Source organism: Amblyomma maculatum, unplaced genomic scaffold, assembly GCF_055883805.1.
Source record: "Amblyomma maculatum isolate TAMU_Amacu unplaced genomic scaffold, ASM5588380v1 scaffold_51, whole genome shotgun sequence".
NCBI classification, from domain to species: Eukaryota; Metazoa; Arthropoda; class Arachnida; order Ixodida; family Ixodidae; genus Amblyomma; species Amblyomma maculatum.
This window is the reverse complement of record NW_028146776.1, coordinates 257,620-277,422: the sequence shown is the minus strand read 5'-3', so window position 1 is coordinate 277,422 and position 19,803 is coordinate 257,620. Positions and strand designations below refer to the sequence as shown.

At 45.2% G+C, this 19,803-nt stretch overlaps 1 pseudogene; it reads right to left on the bottom strand.

The window, feature by feature from the left end:
• Nucleotides 1-565: 565 nt before the first annotated feature.
• Nucleotides 566-19,518, bottom strand: LOC146170766 (uncharacterized; annotated as a pseudogene).
• Between the last annotated feature and the right edge of the window lie 285 nt (nucleotides 19,519-19,803).

Sequence of the window (19,803 nt, the reverse complement as noted above, 5' to 3'; positions counted from 1 at the left end):
GCAATTCCCTTCAGTGATACAGATTTGTGGTCACTACCTGTTACAGAAATATTTTTTATCATTTCCGCAAACTCGCCACTCATCGTTAATTTCTGTTCCTTAATGATGCTATTAGCCATTCCTTAGTCGTCTGCACAATACAGATTACGAACATTTGCTTTCCCTGCCTAGGTCAATATTTACCCTTTGCAATGAATCTCCCGATATACTTAACAGGCATTGTCATCTCAGAGTAACAGGCTACAGAGCTCTTCTCTATTTACTCATAATCCTAACAGTTCAAAGCCTCAGAATAGGACAAGCAGCAAATGGTACTTCACAAGTCATGCCTGCTTGCAAACATACTTTCTTACGCGGATGTTTTCAACTGCCTTTAAGGAGGACAATGCTCGCTTTGGGACGGTGGGGTGTACTGGGATCACTTCTCACAAGAGACTGTTGTACAGAGGTGTAGTATGCAAGACAACCAATAGAAGTACATGCACATTTCATATGTATTGCCCTACTATATGAAATATTGGTGTGCACTGTCTGTACGTGCCTGCCTGTTCTCAGCGATGACCGTCTAAAGTGCGGCCAGCACCTGCTGCTGAAAGTAAGTCTCCTGCTGGGTCCTGGTCTCGGTAAGAGAAGGTGATCGCTCGGCTTCCCTCAGCAGGTGGTCAAGTATTTCAGCATCATCAGCAGGGCTCGGGTGCGTGGGGGCCGTAACGATATGCTGCTCCTCAGCTAACATAGACGAAACTGCACTTATCACACAGTGCAATCAGCAAACTGTTTTTTGCAATATCTTGCATAAATATTGAAGTGCCTTGGGACAGTAGCAACACACAGAGACAATTAGTGACGAAACAATAGTACAATTCTTCTAGAACGCTCATTGTGGCAATTCATTGCACCACTTGGACACAACACTAACCGTACTGCATGAGAAAAAACTGGAACACGGTGCAAATGCCAGGGATGAATAGTTTCATTGCCAGTGTACAGTGCTTGTCACTATAATGTCTCTCTTTGAAATGTTTTCTATTCTTTTTGCATCTTGCAATAAGGGTGAAGCGGAGCATAGGTAATCAAACGCACACTCAATGGTCATGCCGCTGGCACTCGCCTGTAGCTCCTCCTCCTGCTCCTCCAGCTCCTCACTAAAAAGGCTTCCTACGGAGGGGCTCGTCAGGGTGTCCTCTGGGTGAAATTATTTCATAGGACATCACTACTGAGTTAACAACTGCAATACGTATGCATAACAGCAGGAATATACGTGAGAGACAATGTAAAGAGAATCATCACGGCTACTATTGGCAAGAAAAGGGGACGTACAGAAGCACAGGCTGCATTGTCAGGGAGCATTCCTTCACCTTCCAAATAAAACCAGAAACGAACATAATAAAATATACAAGTTTTAAGACACACAAATTGCCTGGTTAAATAGTCTGCCTCCCCGCTGCCGAACTCGCTTCCGTTTGAATGCCGCTTAGCCCAGGAACTGCTGCTCCTTCTGGTCCGAGCTGCTGTGACTGCTCTAGCGGGCCAGGCTGGGACACAGTGACACAGCGCAGGGCGCCCATTATAGATCTCTTCATTATTTGCATGAAGGAATATTTTCAACTGCCTACAATGTGACCACAGTTTATAAATGGCAATGTGTACCCACCTCATGGCGCGTCCTCGGGAAAAATTCTATGGGCCCCACGCCAGTCGCGCTGGCTGCCCCAAGCAGAGCGACGACCCCGCCAGACAGCCCGGACAGCTCGCCACTACCGGTTCCCCTGCGACATAATAAAAGTAGCATGAATAATTTGCACTATACGGTGACACACTGAAAGACTCACCTCGCCTAGGCTCTAGGCGCGCCGCGTCAGCTCCTTTTCTGCTGCACATCATGTGCCAAGTATGACGCCACTCCTCCTCGTTTTTCACAGCTGGGCCCTCTCTGTTGAGAGCTGCGGCAAGCTGCTGCCACAGCTCTCGCTTCTTGGCTGCCGTCTGCTGCGGCGTGAGCTCCGAAGAGGCCTCGCCAAGATGGGATGCTGTTCCATGAACTGGACCAGCATCTCTTGGGCGCAGGACATACGGGGTGCCTTGCTAGACATTTTTTTGGACCGAATAACTGATTTGTCCGTTATGTTCTTCACATTTATAACGGATTTGAAACTGCATCAAGGAACTGCAGGGAATTCGGTGGATGCATCAGGACGCCAGTACGCGTCGCACAGATGCGCAGCCGGCGCTGCAGCTAGGTGTAGCTGCACATGCGTTGGGCGCTGGTATTTAATTAGGCTCGGTCGCTTCGGTGCTCAGTCGCTTCTGGGTACGAAGCACCAGCGGCCAGTTTTTTAAAGCAAGCGTAGTCTAGGAAGTCGTACAATCCGTTTCTCGTTCACAGCCGATATCGAAAAACATGCTTAATGTTCGTATGCATTTACGCAGCTAGCGCTCGCATTTTCCTCGTAGTACCCTCACTGTTTTGAACTAGGACTCGAGTCGTGCAAAACGTTTATGCAATCCTGACCGAACATTGCGATGAATAACGGCAGGTCGGGAAGCCCTCAGTTCATAGCGTGAAGCAATCCCGCGTCTCGTCGATTTAAATTATCGTCAACAGTAGCGACTGCGTGCTTACGTGATGCGATCAAACGCGCAGATGATTCAGTGCAGAGGCGTCTCGATCACTGCCGACTGTAGTATTCTTCATGGGCATAATTGGCGTTGACTGCACAGTAACTAGAAGCGCGCGGCCATGTAGCTACTGTCTGTCCGGCATCAAAGTCCGTAGCCGCATCAAGATGGAACAGAAGACTGAAAGATACTGTGTGCAAGGATGCGGGGTCAAACCCCAGCCGCTTCTCGATGGGAGCGTAAAGAAAGGCCCGCGTGTTCTGCGATGACAGTGTGAGTTAAATAAAAGAACCCCATGTGGTCGCTAGTTTCGAAGGCCTCCACCACCGCTTCTCTGAGAGCCTTAATTGCTTTGGGACATATACACCAAACAAAACTCTATATATTAAACCAAACCAAAGGACTGGAAGCGCGCTAACAAGCAAAAATTGCCCTGGGCATAGTAATTACATATAATCTGCCGCATGCAAAATAAACTTTTCGTTACCCAGCGCACAAGTCGCTCGTTTTGCAACAACTTTTTCAAGCCATCTTCAATAGCATTTTCTCTGCGCCAGCAGAACATTGCCTTATGCCGTGCAGCAACAGACTCAGTTTACGAGATGCGCGCAGCAAGTAGTATATAAATTGCTCGATGAAAATTTTATCGGGCAAGAACGAACTTCCGCCTCAGTATCCGTAGATAGAACCGAAGATTACAGAACCATGACCTAGCAAAAGACGTCGGAGATAACTGGCGACACAGAAGCTCACTTTCATTACAAAGCTATGTCACGCGTGCCGTGAAAATGTGCTATCAAGGTGACTGGGTAGGAATAGGGTGATTGTCGGCCGTGTTGCTTTCGTAAATTGTGCTCGTATACACAAACGACTTTGTCTCATAGTCGAGAAACATATGCATAGTAATGCTCAAAAGGCACAGTACTGCAGCTGCACCCGCTGTTATCTGTGCAAAGCGTCAGAACGAAAATGGAATCCGAAAGCGTTGACAGCATGTCGAACAGCGAGCAGCGCGGAGCATACGCGCCGCGCTGCAGTTTTCTCCAAATTGAAGCTGTGGTAAATTTTATTAATTACCACCCTGCACTGGACCATGCGGCAGACGACAGCATAACCGCCGAAACCAGGCGGCGACTATGGACTCAGCTGGCAGCTGAGTTGAACGGTATAGGGCCGGCTACTCGGTGCCCTCAGGACTGGAGGCGGGTCAGGGCGGCGCGGAGAACAGCAGCGTCGGTTGCTGCCGAGCACAGGTGAGTTGACGTGCTATGGAGTGGACTCAATTTTTTTGCCCGTCCATGCACAAATGTGCACCTGCTAAAAAGTCGGTTATCACTATGTCAACCTTGCAGGAGAACCGGCGGAGGGGTGCCGAACCCCGGCGCAGTCCTCAGTAAAACGGACGCTCACATTATTACGATCGTCGGTCAGGACTGAGCCACCGGTAACAGGGCCCCCGCAGTCTTCGGTGCCCGGCCAAGAACAGCAACCTCGCGGGTGAGGTACTTTGCTGTACATGTAGATAGATGTCTAGATGCATTAATATGTACAATTCATAGAAAACTTCTATGAAAGGGCAAGATGTAATATTTCAAGGTTGTTTTAGATGTGCGCTGTAGGCTGATTCGTGCAGGTTTTCACTTGCATGTATATAACACAATTCATCTTCTAACAATCTGTTGCACTTCACCTACTTCTGACCACGACTGTGCACAAAAAGTGTAGCTTTGCCAAATAAGCAACTGTGCATTTGATCAAAGTGTCTATCTGGTGCTCTTATCCATACTGAGAGCATACATCATCATCATCATCATTCTGACTATAACCACTGCTGGGCGAAGGCCTCTCCCATATTTCTCCTAGAGCGTACATCGATTTCAAGTTAATTTGACCAGTTCGGGGACATTTGTATTACAGTGGATCATTATGTGAAGCAACCATTTCAGTTTCGCAACCCTACAGCAATCGTGCTGCTATAAGTAGCAGGTAAAAATGACTTCATTGAGGCTATACCAAAGGTAGGGTATGACATGGAGGCATCAGTTAAAAGAATGGATAACTGAGCTTTCACACGAACAATGCGGCAACATTATACAACATGTTTTTCAATAATCATAACATTTTTAGAGGAACATATGTGTCAATAGGTCCCTTAGAGACAAGATTTCAGCCATGTTAACTTGTGTGGGCACTGCACGGGATGTGGCCACAATGCCCGAGAGCAATGAAATGATCGTGCTGAAAGCATATAGTACACATTTTTAGTTCAATTACTAAAATCAACAAAGGCCACAGCATGAAAACACACAAATGCACGGAGCTATGCTTGCCAGTTGTGGAGCATACATTGTATAACACACAACATACTCAGTACAACCATGAAGTTGGGTCAACAACTTGCAAATTTTGAGCACATCACAAACAGTATGCAACAAGGCCATGTGCACACACACAAACAAGCAATTATAAGACTGCCTTAGGCACAAGTCTGAGTTGAAACGTCTTGGTAAATAGTGCTGTACACAGGTTTGTAACAAAGCACCGACCTAGTACCCTTGACTTAGGGTCCTTGGGGTGAAGGCATTTAGTGCTGCAGGCTTCCCGAGTGAAATTACAAAGCAACTGCTGAAATCCTCAACAGGCAACATGCCGCAACTGAAACATGATACAAGGTGTTATGTATATATCCCTGCGCTCCACTACCAGGCACCCAGACCACCTGTTACACCGCCACCCACCGAGAAACATGGGTACTGTGTCGAAATGCAAGGTTTATCACATATACCCCTATCGGTAGTTTTAAATACCACATAATGTTGAATTTTGAGAGCAAAGGCTTAACACATCACAAGAAAGCAGTGTGTTCAAGCAAACCAAATAATCATCACTGCATCGGTTTTGTTCTCGTAGCTTGACACTTACTGTGAAGAAACTTTACATCCCGTAGCTTGACACTTACTGTGAAGAAACTTTACTTCCCAAATTAGTCTATTGCCATAACCACCACACCATTATAATCCATTTGTGAGCAACGTACAGTGTATACTTGGTGAGCACACCTCTGCAAATGGTAAAAGTAATCACTCTTCTCTGAGTCTCCAACTCAACAAGATGTCCCCAAGATCAAATGTACAATGCTGCAACTGCACTGCATGTGCAACGACAAACTTCTTTGAAAAACGCATTTAGTCTAAAAGCTCAAAGACGTGCTTCGTTTCAACTTAAACCTAGTGATAAACCTTCTTTCATCCTACCGGTGCTGGCCATCCTGCTTCAGCAATTGCGCCAGCCAGAGAGTGATGTTGGATTATGTGACAAAACCTAAATAATTATTTCTGCAACTGTGAATATTGTGTGTGTTTTCTTTGTAGGCACGACTATACTTTGATGAACAGTAATGAGTAGTTAATGCCTTATTTTAGAAAGTTGCTCACGTCACACTGCAATTACAGACATCGATGAACAGCATAGCACGTCCACAGCACTGCCACCAGCCAGCACATCTGTAGCTCGGCCATCTGCACATCTACAAGGTGCTACACACAGGCGGTCACATCGCCGCCCATCTGCACAAGGTCACCAAGTGGAGCAGATGGACGTTGACCAGGCAAACGTCACGACCCATCTCGCTGCAGTAAGCATCAAAAAATATCTTCATAGGAAGTTAAATAAATTCAATTTGCATGTGGATAAGTATGCTGTTGCAGCCCATGCCACTACAGGGTCCGTTTTTCAGCTCGGCCACTACCGTTGCGAAATGAAAAAAGTAACGGCATGGACTGGCAAACAATACCTGACAGGTGACATGGCCGGGTAGTGACTGCATGGTTAATGTGTTGCGCAGTATCACGAGACCAGGAGATGGCAGGCACTGGAAACTTGGGCCACTGGGAATCAAAGCTCCCAGGATGTTTAAATGAGGAGTAAAATACGCTACTCCTTGGTCATGCAGGCACAATACAACTTACTTAAGAATGATATGAAGGAGCACTAGCAAGGGTAAATGGGGTATGCCTCAGTTCGCAGGTCGAGCCAACGTTTCTACGAGTGGGTTTGTCTTCGTTTGGGCAAAGCGATCATCACTGGAAGGGGTTTGAGTACGCTTTTGCTTCCGAAGAAGAAAAGCTGGGGAGGGGAAAGTGGATGAGAAGAAAGTAGGTGAAGGAGTGTGAAGGGAAGGATGGGTGAGAAGAAAGCAGGTCATGGGGTGAAAAAAACATTTCTTCCGCATGTATTTCTCAGCCTAGAACCAGAGATCATGTGGCCCGCAAAAAGAAGTAAAAGCGGCAGTACCAGAAAAAACCACAATAGCGAGTAGATGATTAATCAACACTTAAGCAGGTTTGGTGCAGATACACCTTACAGAGGGTCAGGCTTTGCAAAGGGCCCTCCCTGATAAGGAATATATCTAAGGAAGAGAATTCTTAAAACATTCTACAAAGGTGTGGGGGGGGGCAAGAGAAGTTCAAGGACAGAATAATAACCACACAGTAAGCCACAACTGACATGAAAAAAAGCAAGTAACGAGTAATAAGGAGGAGCCGTGTTTGGAGAAACATGTACAACGTATGCTATTGCGGAGGGAAATAGAGCTTACATGTGTTGTGATTAAACTGCACGATTGACGCTATGGTGGTATTCTTTTCCCGAAAAGTTATGATGCAGAGGGAATATATTTAAGGGATTGTAACGTTTCTTTAGACATATTTATTCCTGCTGATTCGAATGTTCTCAATTTATGAATTAGATATGCGTCTCTATATTTTATGTCCCTTACAGATTTAAAGCCTGACTGGAGAATATATAATTTATTTTTTCAAACGTATGCTCTTTCTGATTGAAATGCCGAGTAACTGCTTTCTGGATGTTTTTGCCTTGTCTGCTCGGTGTCCATTAAGCCTTATGTTCATTGGTTGCCCAGCTTCTCCGATGTACTGTTTATGACAAAAGGAGCATTCTAGAAGGTAGACAACGTTTGAAGATGCGCAGTTCAAGCCTGATTTTATGTGAAAAGTCAAATCGCTTGCACTACTTTTAACCGTGGTGCCATTTTGTATATGACTGCACGTCTTAGATTTGGTCGAGAGCAAGAGTGTGATTGTATTGGATGTCGTGTTTAGAATGTACTCAGATATTTAGTACATTCTAAACTCGACAACAAGCATTCAACACAACCACACCCTTGCTCTTGATCTAGATGTAAGACGTGCAGTCATATACAAAAAGGCACCACGGTTAAAAGTAATGCAAGCGAATTGACTTTTCAATAAAATCAGGCTTGAACTGCACATCTTCAAACGTTCCTTACCTTCTAGAATGCTCCTTTTGTCATAAACAGTACACCGGAGACAGGGCAACCAAAGAACATAAGGCTTAATGGACATCGGGCAGACACATGCAAAAACCTCCCGAAAGCAGTTTCTCAGCATTTCAATCAGAAAGACCTTACGTTTGAAGAAATTAAATTGTATTTTCTCCAGTCAGGCTTTAAATCTGCAAGGCACAAAAAAATATAGAGGCATATCGAATTCATAAATTTATAACATTCGAACCAGGAGGAATAAATATGTCTAAAGGAACGTTACAATCCCTTAAATATATTCCCTCTGCATAATAACTATTCTGAAAAACAATACCACATAGCGTCAATCGTACATTAATCACAACACATGTACACTCTATTTCCCTCTGCAATAGCATAAGTTGCACATGTTTCTCCAAACACATTTCCTCCTTATCACTTGCTACTTTTTTATGTCAGTTGTGGCTCACTGTGTGGTTATTATTCTATCTTTGAACTTCTCTCCCTCCACCTTTGCAGAAAGTTTTAAGAATTGTCCCCCTTAGGTATATTCCTTATCAGGGCCCTTTGCAAAGCCTGTCTCTCTGCAATGGGTATCTGCACCAAGCCTGCTTAAGTGGTGACTAATTATTATCCAGTATTTTAATTTTTCCTGGTACTGCCGCTTTTACTTCTTTTGCAGGCCACAGGATCCCTGGTTCCAGGCTGAGAAATACATACTGAAGAAATATTTTTTTCACTTCATGACTCACTTTCTTGTCACCCATCCTCCCCTCCACACTCCCTCAACTACGTTTCCCTCCCCAGCTTTTCTTCTTCGGAAGCAAAAGCATCTTAAAACCCCTGCCTGTGACGGTCGCTTTGCCCAGACGAAGCAAGTCCACTTGTCGAAACGTTGGCTCGACCTGCGAACTGAGGCGTACCCCATTTACCCTTGTTCACAGCTCCTTCATACCGTGTAAACAATCCTCTTTCTCTCGTTCTAACTTAAGAAGCGGTTTTGTAAGTATCATCGCTGGCTACCTTTACTCATAACCAGTTAGCATACGACTATCCATATCGAATATCGGTCAAAAAATTTGTAAAAAATTTTTCTCAAATTACAATTTTTTTTAAATATCAATGAAGGGGATATACTCCTGTCACACAGGCAGTTTCAATTCCCATTCAGTTGATGGGGATCGAACTTAATGAGGATCGGCCACTGCTACACGGTGTTTTTCAGCTATGAGTGAACTCGGCGCACATTGAATCAATGAGGTTTGCGAATAACCATTGAAATGGCAAGGAACATTGACAGCAGCTCTGCACTCACCCTAAGGTGAAAAGAAATAAAACTTCTTCTGGATGAAATTATTTACACTACATTAAACAGGTCATCAATTAGTTCTTTGCACGAAAAAATTATCTCCCTATAGAATGTGCAGTGTTTACATGCAAACAAATAGGCTCTGTTCTAGAGTGTCTAGCTGCTGTTCTGTGGTAGTGCAGCATGCTGTAGCGTTTCGCTCATGTTAGCCCTTTAACACTATTTGCGACAACCGAGAGCAAGAGTCCCACATGTGCTTTTAACAATAGCAACTATGACTGCAGCAAAGACCACTGCCGAGCTGTGGCTGCATCGATTGCGCAATATGGATGCGGCGATTGAATTCGTTCCGCCATTGCTTGCCTGTGGTGCATGTGGGTTATGCTGTGCTGTGAGGTATTTGAATACCCTTCTTGGAATGAAATGTATTTAAAAATTGCATTGTGCGCAATATACACCTTGTTTTATTCTGTTTTACTTCACATTTCTATTGGATGTTACCCGTGGCCCCATTTGTCAGACCACATGCTCACAACTAAATGGTCATTGAAAGATCTCGATAACCCTCAAAACCTTTAATAGCCATTCAATCAATGGGCAGTGAGGTTGCCCGTGTGACAGAGGTATTAGTTGAAGCAAGTAAAAAAATGCATATACGTTAACGAGGATCTGCAAGGCAATCTTCAGATTGGTGACATTAATTAGCATTATATGTACAGCGTCACACTCTTGAGTGTCCCTTCCCACCTCTAAACTTTCTGAAAAAAGATTGTACCCCACACGGAGCGCCAGGCCAACGCCATGGAGCAGATGGCTCGGGCCCAACAGGCACAGGCCAACGCCATGCAGCAGATGGCGCGGGTCCAACAGGCACAGGCCAACGCCATAAAGAGTTGCCCGTGCCCAGCAGTCCGTGCATGGCACACTCCAAGCAATGAATGCCACCCTGCAGGCCTGCTTGGAACACTTGCGGAACCGCACATCCCACGAGGATCCTTGAGGCATGTGAGGTGAGGCTCACATATATAAATGTGAAATTTTAAAGTGATACAGCACAAATATGTTCCTTGCTAGCCACATTGCTATAGTGCAAAGAAGCATGGTAGGTTGTGCTACTGAGGCTATCAGAACGACAAAGTATGTTGTGTTGAGCAGTCACTGTACATTTTGTGTGTCATGAACTACCCAGCAAAACATGTGGTTCACATGGCAGATATGGCCTATTAACCAGTGAAATTAAAGTGCGCCACATGCCTTCGAAATGATTACCATACGCTACATGCCTTCTCCATATCTAGCTTTCAGGATAAACAGTTGTGTTCAATAGCCTACAGCCCCGCCAGGGTGGCGCAGTGGTTACGACGCTAGACTACTGTTCCCAAGGTTGCGGTATCAAATCCCGGCCTCGGCGGCCGCTTTTCGCTGGTGGCGAAAGGCAAGGCGTCTGTGTGCTTTGCGATGTCAGTGCACGATAAAGAACCCCAGGTGGTCGAAATTTCCGGAGTAGTCCACTACAGCCTCTCAGAGCGTGAGTCGCTTTGGGACGTTAAATCCCACAAACCAAACCAGCAAAGACAACAGCTAGGCATTTCTCTTCAGTTACGTTGCAATTGCTCTCTGACTTTGTTAAGGTGCAGCTGGCATAAACAATTACAAGCTCGGAACCGCTATGAATCTGTACGAGCACCACCCCAAGTCCGTCGCCTTTAGTGTCAGTACAAATCCCCGTGGCGCAAAAGGGGTTCCGAGGTCAGAGCAAATTTCAGCTAGTTGAAAGCCGAACCACAGTCAAGTGTCCAAACCAACAGCAAGTCCTTGTGGAGAAGGGTAGTTAGGAGATTGCAAGGTGTGCAAAGCCTGGTATAAAGTGACGGCAATATGACAACAGTCCAAGAAAACTCCAAAGCCTCCAGAACGTACGTAGCTTTTCAAAGTCTGCAGCCATCTTCTGCGAACCAGGTCGAATGCCGCCGTTATACACAAGGAAACTAAGGACAACAGTTTGTCATTCTTCGAAGTAGCACTTATTAGAATTCAACACGAGTCCAGCGTTGCTGATACAGTCAATGACCATTTTAAGGCGTTAAATGTACTCTTCAAATGACTCTCCAAATATGATAACATCATCCAAACAGTACATAAAAATATCCTATTTCAGGCCACAAAGAACCGTATCTATGAAACGCTCTAACAACGCAGGCGCATTATACAAGACGAACGCCATTACATTAAATTTAAACAAGTTATCATTACCCACAAAGGCAGTAGTTTCTATCACACGGGAGCATCGGTATTTGCCAATACCCGGAGCGGAGTTCAACGGACGAGAAGTATGACGCCGAACGCAGACAGTCGACAGCGTCATCAATACGCGGCAGTATACACGTCCTTTTTCGTTACCGCATTGAAGTGACGATAACCGACGCAAAATCACCATCATTTGTCCTTCTTTCCCATTGTATTACAGGTGCGGCCCATGGATTGAAAGACTCCTGAATCGCTTTGACTTGATCATGAATATTTTTGCGCTCGACTGGACAGACTTCATACAGTTTTTGCCTGATGAAATTGGCATTCCACATGTCAAGTGGATATTGCATGCGGGGGTCTGGCACAGAAGGAAGAGGTCCTGTCCCGGCAAAGGCAAACACAGCAGCACGAGACGCGAGAACGTCCTGTAGTGCACGTCGATCGGTAGAGAATATCGGCTTGCTATCACTGCTCCTAATTAATCAGAATGACCCGGCATATTCAGTGCAGTGCGAGGGCAATCGAAAATGGCCGCGATGCCTCCGGTAACATTATGTTCTCATCTTGCACGTTTGAGACAGCCGGTAGAAGCACAGGCTGTATGGATAGTTCAGGGCCCACATGTGCGTACAAGAATACCAACTAGACCAACAACTAACTCTACTGGCGTACAACCGTCTTCTGCGTCGATAGCAGCACGAGGGACCAACACATTTCTCTTCATACATTGCAAGTGTTCAGTTAAATTATAAGCTGGCAATGCCCTATTCGAATTCTGGAAGACTGCGCGGGGACAACAGCAGCTGTGTGAGCTGGCAAGACCACATCTTGCATGAGAAAAAGCAAACCGTCGCGACTCGCGAACGGATCTTTACTAAGGCTGACATGTTTCATTGCAGAGAAATTTAGTCGCCTCCAATGTCCAGTGGTGTGCCACACTAACGCAAAAGTCCATGCCCAGAATGGCGTCATGCGTGACATGAGGCAATACAACAAATTCGGTCCTTGAACTTGTGCCACTCAATTCAACAGCGGCTGAGCAAAGCATGACAGAAGCTAAACTTTCGCCGTCAATGCCGCAAAAAAGTGGTCACTCGGTCCCATGCAAACATCTTTCTGACAGGCAATTCCTAAATGAAAGTGTCATCACAGACACAGCGGCACCAGTATCCACTAAAGCAATTATACAAACATTGTTCCCACGCACAACACTTTGTTCTTCAACATGACAACAAGAAAAATGTATGTGCGAAATTGACCAGCCAGTGAACTTACCTCCATCGGTTGCACCAGCTAGTTTCCCATGGGTGGTGGACTGTAGCGGTGACAGTGAATGCCTTGGCCGGATAGGAGGCGAAGGCATGCTGCGCTCGGAGCCATGAGAATCAGTGCGGTCAGTACCGGAAAAAAGAGAGTTACCAAAGAGAAGCAGGAGACTGTCAAGGCACTTTATCTTGAAATCGAGACTGGAGTCAAGCGGAAGAACGCACAGGCTGACGATGCTGGCAATACCGGGAGATGTGCCCGCTAAGGTCACAACTGTAACAGACTAGTGCCTCTCGGTTACCGTAGAAGTAGGAGGGATGACTCCGTTTCAAATGAGAATATCCAATTATCATATGTCGAGGTGGTTCAGACAGAAATTTTTGGTAATACTGATCCGGTTCATGCCACTGTTTGTAAAATTCAAAAAGGGGTATCGTGTCTGCCCTGGCAAGTACGCTGGTCGTTGTTGGTACTGATGGTACGTTGAGGCTAGGGAGCAGGCTGGTCCATATGTAACTTAGGCGAAGAGCATGCCTGCTGCGCTCTATCATGAATGGCACCTTGCAGCTCGCAGGTCAACTCTACCGACATGATCTGCCAAACCATCGAGAAAATGACTTCAGAAGCAGTAAGGTCGATGCTTGCCGTATTTGTGACATTAAGTTAGACGACAAAATGTTGTGGAAATTCGTTGTGACTTGAGTGCCTCAAATGCACTACACTGATGCATCGCGTTCTCTTTTGCAGGGTTCTCTTTCGCAATGAGGAAGTTGTAGTCGCTGGCAATTCCTTTCAAGACGTGGCTAACCTTGTCATTTTCAGACATATTTCTGTTGACAAGGTGGCAAAGTATGAGCACTTCCTCAATTTACTTCGTGCATGGCTTACCTAGAACCTGATCTCTTTGTGCAAGGGTCTGCTCGGTTATCTTTTTAATGGCCGAAGTGTCACTGAAACACTTGGAGATTTCCTCCACAAACCGGATCCAAGTGATGTGTCCTCGTGATCACCAAACCAAAGGAGGGCGGCTGGCGAGGAAGAAGACAACATTGCCAAGCTGAGCAGTCTGACGCAACGATTATACTTGCTGACTTGTTGGTAGTGGGTCAGCCAGTCTTCAACATTGTCATCAGATTCACCTGTAAACGTGAGGGGTTCCCAATGAGATAGCCAAGATCTAGGTTGTCCTGAAGCTTGTGTCTGAGCCTCTTCGGTTGACAACATTGGTTTTCGGCTGGAGAGGAGAATCCTATCTTTGCCAGTGGACTGTTCTGCAATGGTAGAAGCCACTGATTTGGGGAATAAGAATAGTACGTAGAACGTCTATAAGGCCAGGGAGGTAATCTTATCATGAATGATAGGTCAAGGCACCGGAACACAATCTTTGCCAGCGGGGACACATATGCAAGGTGTGGCCAGGGTAGGCAAAGCAGTTGCACACCTGTGCAATACTGGGACGAGGAACAGGTGGCGCCGATATGTAGTGGCTGCATCAAACGCTTTCATCATGAGATATCGATGTTGCTTAGTAGTAGAAAGACCATTTCCGCTGGGCCACTTTCAATATGGCACAGATGGATCCCAGCTTGTCGAGCCGCCAATACAGGTAATGGTGGTACTGAAATGCTGTCTGTAGATGCATCAGTAAAGGCGGTGCTGGAGTTTCGTTCAGGCTTGCTTAGAGGCATACTACCATATGCAGTGACATGATCATGAGCTCATGTACCTGCGTAATCTAAGTTCCAATCGCTACAAGTCTTTTGAAGTGCCGAAGAATATGATGTGCAAAGTTCAGGAACACGTCAGCTGACGGAACACAAGCACCATTGAGCACTTCTCACGCGCACAAAGCGTCTTTGCCAGGAAGGACCTTGAGTGAATCACTGATGGCACGAAAATGGAGGGCAAAACACCACAATCGCCACCACAAGCCAACAAAACTACGAGACACACATTGTGAACTCGCGCACCACCAATAGCAGCAAGTGTTTTGAAGTGCCGAAGAATATGATGTGCAAAGTTCAGGAACATGTCAGCTGAGAGAACAGAGGCACCATTGAGCACTTCTCAGGCGTGCGAAGCGCCTTTGCCAGGAAGGACCTCGAGTGAATCACTGACGGCACAAAAATGAAGGGCAAAACACCAGAAATACCACCACAAGGCTACAAAACTATGAGGCGCATAACACCAACACTAGCACCAACACCCGAACCAGTTTGAAGCATCGCAGTGCACTGAAATTACTTCAAAACCTTGACACTGTGCTCACAAGCATAAGTAGTTTATACTAAGTGCGAGAAGTGAGCAGAGATTTCCTTTCTCGAAAAATGAAACAAAAATGCTAAAAAAAAGTGTTCTGTGGGTCTACAGAGCCATCAGAAGACCATGCATTGAACATTTGCCATGACACAAATATGCAAAAAAAGACTTAAAATAGTGTTTTCTCTTCCCGCTAGAATAATCACTAATGAGTGCAACGTCTTTGTTGCTGCCTTAATTGGAAAACATTTAAGGTGGATGATGCTAGAGGGACTGCCTGACATGGTGACATGGCTGGCAGTGGTGATGATATGACTGGTGGTGGTGACGTGGCTGGCGGTGGTGAGGTGGCTGCTGGATCTACAGGACACCTACTGATGAGTGTCATGCACGAACCTCTGCAGCAGCTCGTGCCGCTTCCTCCTGCCTTCCCGGTACAGTGAAGGGTTTCCTCCTCATCGTCACACAAGTCTGTGTCGCCATCATGGTTGTCACTGACATAGTCTGGGCTCAGCAGATAAGGTTGCCGGACGTTAATGCACACATTGTGCAACACTGCACACGCTGAAACTATCTTTGCAGCCATAAAGGGTTCATAGTGCAACACCCGGTGCCTCTGTAAGCACCTAAAGCGACCCTTCAGGACGCCAATGGTACGCTCAACAACAGACCTGAGCGACGAATGTGCACTGTTGAACCTTGCAGCAGGGCTGCCCTGTGCATGATTTCCTGGGATAGGTTTGAGGAGCGGAGTGGCTGCCGAGGGTAGGCACCATCACCTGCAAGTGAGAGAAAAATGAGTTACCCACTGTGTTTGTTATTTGTTCAACAAGAGCGTGTTGCTATTGTTTTTGTCCTGATTTTATGTCATCATGCAAACATTCAGCCTATTTATTACTCATTGATTACGTTTTATTCTCAGGTGATTTTATGCGCATCAGCATCAACGCTGCTATCTATTGCCTATGTTCTTTTATACTGCGTCGCTATGTTGTACCGTTGTGGCGTTGGAAGAATTTCTCTCATTGAAATGAAATGGAATCCCATGCACTTATTGTCATTGAGGTTCCTTCAATGCTACACAATAGTGCATGTAAATTGCAAATGATAGCAGTGACAGTCCGGAAAAAGCTCGAATTAAAGTATATAAGTGCATATAATATGTTTTTGTCACCATGCACCATTTTAAAGCAGACCAGAACTTTTCTGTGCAGTACTAGAGGCAGCAACTCTACTAGAGCAGTACTAGAGGCAGAGGCAGCAAAGTGTGCGGGAACACTTGAGCAATGAAAAATGAAAGCCAAGTATAAAATCACTTCCAAGTACAATTAATACACTGCCGATGTGCACACGTATGTGTCATGAAACTGACCTCGAAATAGTGAAGCGCTCAGCTACAACATTAAGTACATAAAAATAAATACATGTGGACAGCCGGCCAGCTAAACAGACAGCATAAACCAGAGACGTTCGCGGGCAGACCAGAGCCACAGCAGAGAAAGTAATGCCTTTTCCTAACACACTGTGGTACAAATAGTTTCACAACACAAACTTTTTTTTAGCAAAAGTAAAGAATTATTACACTGGGGTACACAGACTTTTTTGCACTTTGCTTGTGCTTGTTTCTGCTTTGTATCTGGTGTCAAGAGCACACATTTGGCTCTACTTAAAATGGATGTATTTCCCAAACATTACATTTGGCTTTACTTAAAATGGATGTATTTCCCAAACTTATTCAATGCCAAACAGGATTCTAAGTTAAGTGCATTAAGTGTTCTTGCACAATAGCAAATTAACATTGGAACAGGCCAATGACCCAATTTGGGTTATATAGGGGTGTTACTAGGGGTGTTACTATTGTGGAAAACATTGCTGTTTTTGTTGGGTTCAGTTTTCTAAATATTAAATATTTATTCCATTATTCATTACTTTTCATCTACTTGTATAGATGAGTAATGAGCAGACATATATTTTGTATTACTTATGGGTTATCAGTAAATTACACATTGTTTACATTCATTAGGTTATTTATAGTAATGATGGCTTCATTCTTCACCACACATTATTGACAAGTGATTTCATGCTGAAACTAACATGTGTTCCTAATAAACATAGGTTACAAAGAGTAGCCTGTTCCTTCCTTAGAGGATCATTTTTTGCAAGTTCCAACTTCACCTTCATTCATGCTATTGCTGACATTTGGTGCACTTTATTTTCACTGATTTGTTTGTTCACATCCTGTATATGCCACGCTAAGCTGAGGTGTGCTGATAGTATCTTTTGGTACATTCTATTCATTCCATGTGCACCGCTATTCATGTTTTTTTTTGTTTCCTTTATACCCTATATGGCTGGCTAAAGTTTTAGCCAAGAGTATTAATAAATACATAAATCAATGTATTTTCCCCGTATTTAACAGCTACACTAAACGATCACTGCTAGTGGCTGCAATTATACTTGTTCAATGCAAGCAATTTCCCGGTCTGCCAGCATTTACATAACTAGTCGGTATTCCCCGGAATCCAGTATGCTGTGGTGGCACAGGTCATAGTGTACTGGGCGTGCTTTCCACACGAAGGCATCATGAGCAGTACCGGGGAAGGTAGCATCGAATGCCCTGATGCGAAGGTTTACATCGCACACCTGCAATAGGATGTGCACAAATGCCCTCAGTTATTTTTTATCACTTATATAGATGTTGTAACAAAAAAGAATGCTGAATGATATGGTGAAGTTTTCTTTTAAACTGCAAATTATTTACTAGCAGTAGAAAGAAGTGATCATAATTTTCAAACAGATAGTATGTTACTTGCAGCATGCACATGTTTGGTTTGGTTTGGGGCCCCGCCGAGGTGGTGCAGTTGGAAGACGCCCGACTACTGTCCGGAATACCTGGGTTCGAAACTGACCTCGGCGGCTGCGTTTCTATCGAGGCAAAACGAAGAGGTGTCCGTGTGCTGTTCGATGTCAGCGCACGTTAAAGATCCCCAGGTGGTCGAAATTTCCGGAGTCCTCCACTACGGCGTCTCTCATAGCATCAGTCGCTTTAGGACGTTCAACCCCACAAACCAAACCAAGCATGCACATGTGATATTTGTCTTTCTTACCATAGGAAATCTTGTGCTACACTGCCGATTTGGTAAGTTGACTGTTTTTACATGGTCACATCAGCTTACTCGCTATTAATGGCACATAGTAACCAAATCACATTTGTCTACAGTACTCAGAGCTGTGCAGAGGAAATAAAGTGTCCTTCTAAAGCAGGTAACTTGTAATATCTACTCTCGAGCATAAGTGCAAACATAAGATCTTTGTCCTTACCAAAATAACTGCGATAAGATGTCATTTTGATGCTTGGCAGGACGCCACCCGAGTGCTCTAAACAGTTGTAGTCACGTTTTGATACAGTTTCCTTCATGTACCATGCACTACTTCTGCAAAGCATTCGTTGACTACCATGCACAGTAGAATATATCCTTATAAACACACCAACGAAACATATAGGACATATTTCACTAAAGCAGATAAACAGCTATAACATAAAAAAAGTTATGAAAGCCTCACACTTAAATTTGAGTTCACTGCGTATGCTAAATAAAACCATCGCCGTCAAACCTCATTTTGTAAACAAGGAACGATAAATGAACTGCACCACTGCAATATTGAAAGGAAAGGATGTGGAAACGCGATCCCGTTACACAGGCGAAGTGTGCCCAATCTACTACCTCATTTATGTTCCATCTTCAGGGTCACAGGACCACAAAACGAGGGGGGGGGGGGGTAGCAGACCATCGCTAATAGTGGAATACAGTAAGTTCGTACCTAGCAGACACTCTATGTTTACTTCTCAAAAGTTATTACCTTATAACTCTATATGGATGCCACTGCTGTCGCATATGATAACCCGCTCATTTTAGCACGACTGTTATTGAGCTGAAATGTACGCGTAAGTAAGGCGATCATGCGTATCACAGTCACCGAAGACAGCCATTACATGAACGACTAGTCACTCTTACCACCAAGACGTTCACGGCGTAGTACCCTTTGCGGCAGAAGTATGTCGGTTTGTTGACCACGTCTGTTGGTGCGCTGATGCAAACAAATGTCCCGTCAATGGCGCCGATGCACCCCTCGAACCTACTGTCCAGCAGCTAAAATCCCTCCAGCGCTTCTTCACGCTCCTCCTCAGTGTAGGGGAAAATCCATTCGTGCCTCAGGCAGCTCACGATTGCGTCGATAATGACATCAAGACAGCGACTGACGGTCGACTGACTAACTGCCAGATGTTCATCGCTCACAATCAGTTCCTTATAGCTGGATGTGGCGTAAAATCGCCGAGCGCACAGGTCTTCCTGTTCCACAGTCAGTACTGTGCTTGTATAAACACGCTGCCTCTGTATCTCGTAGCGCAGTTCGTCGCACAGCCACATCACCAAATGCTAGTCAGCCGGTAGTGCCCACGGAATGTTTCGTCGGGCAAATCAAAGGCCACGATAACTCTCACCGGCTCCATTGCAACCAGACACCTTAGTTAACACTCGGTACAATACGGTGCGCCTCCGATATTGTAAACACTTTTTAACTACACTTTCGAACGCTGCGTCTGCCATGGGTCTGCGTCTGTGGCGTCTGTATACTACCGCGCGGTCTCCATGAGCTCCATGGTCTCCGTGAGCTTGTCTGCGCAAGACATTAGGGAGATAGGTCGGAGGTGATCGGTATTGATCGGCTTACCCGGCTTAGGGATGAAGGTGACAAGCGCTGTTTTCCATTTAGGGGGAGGGGTGTTTCTTCTTTC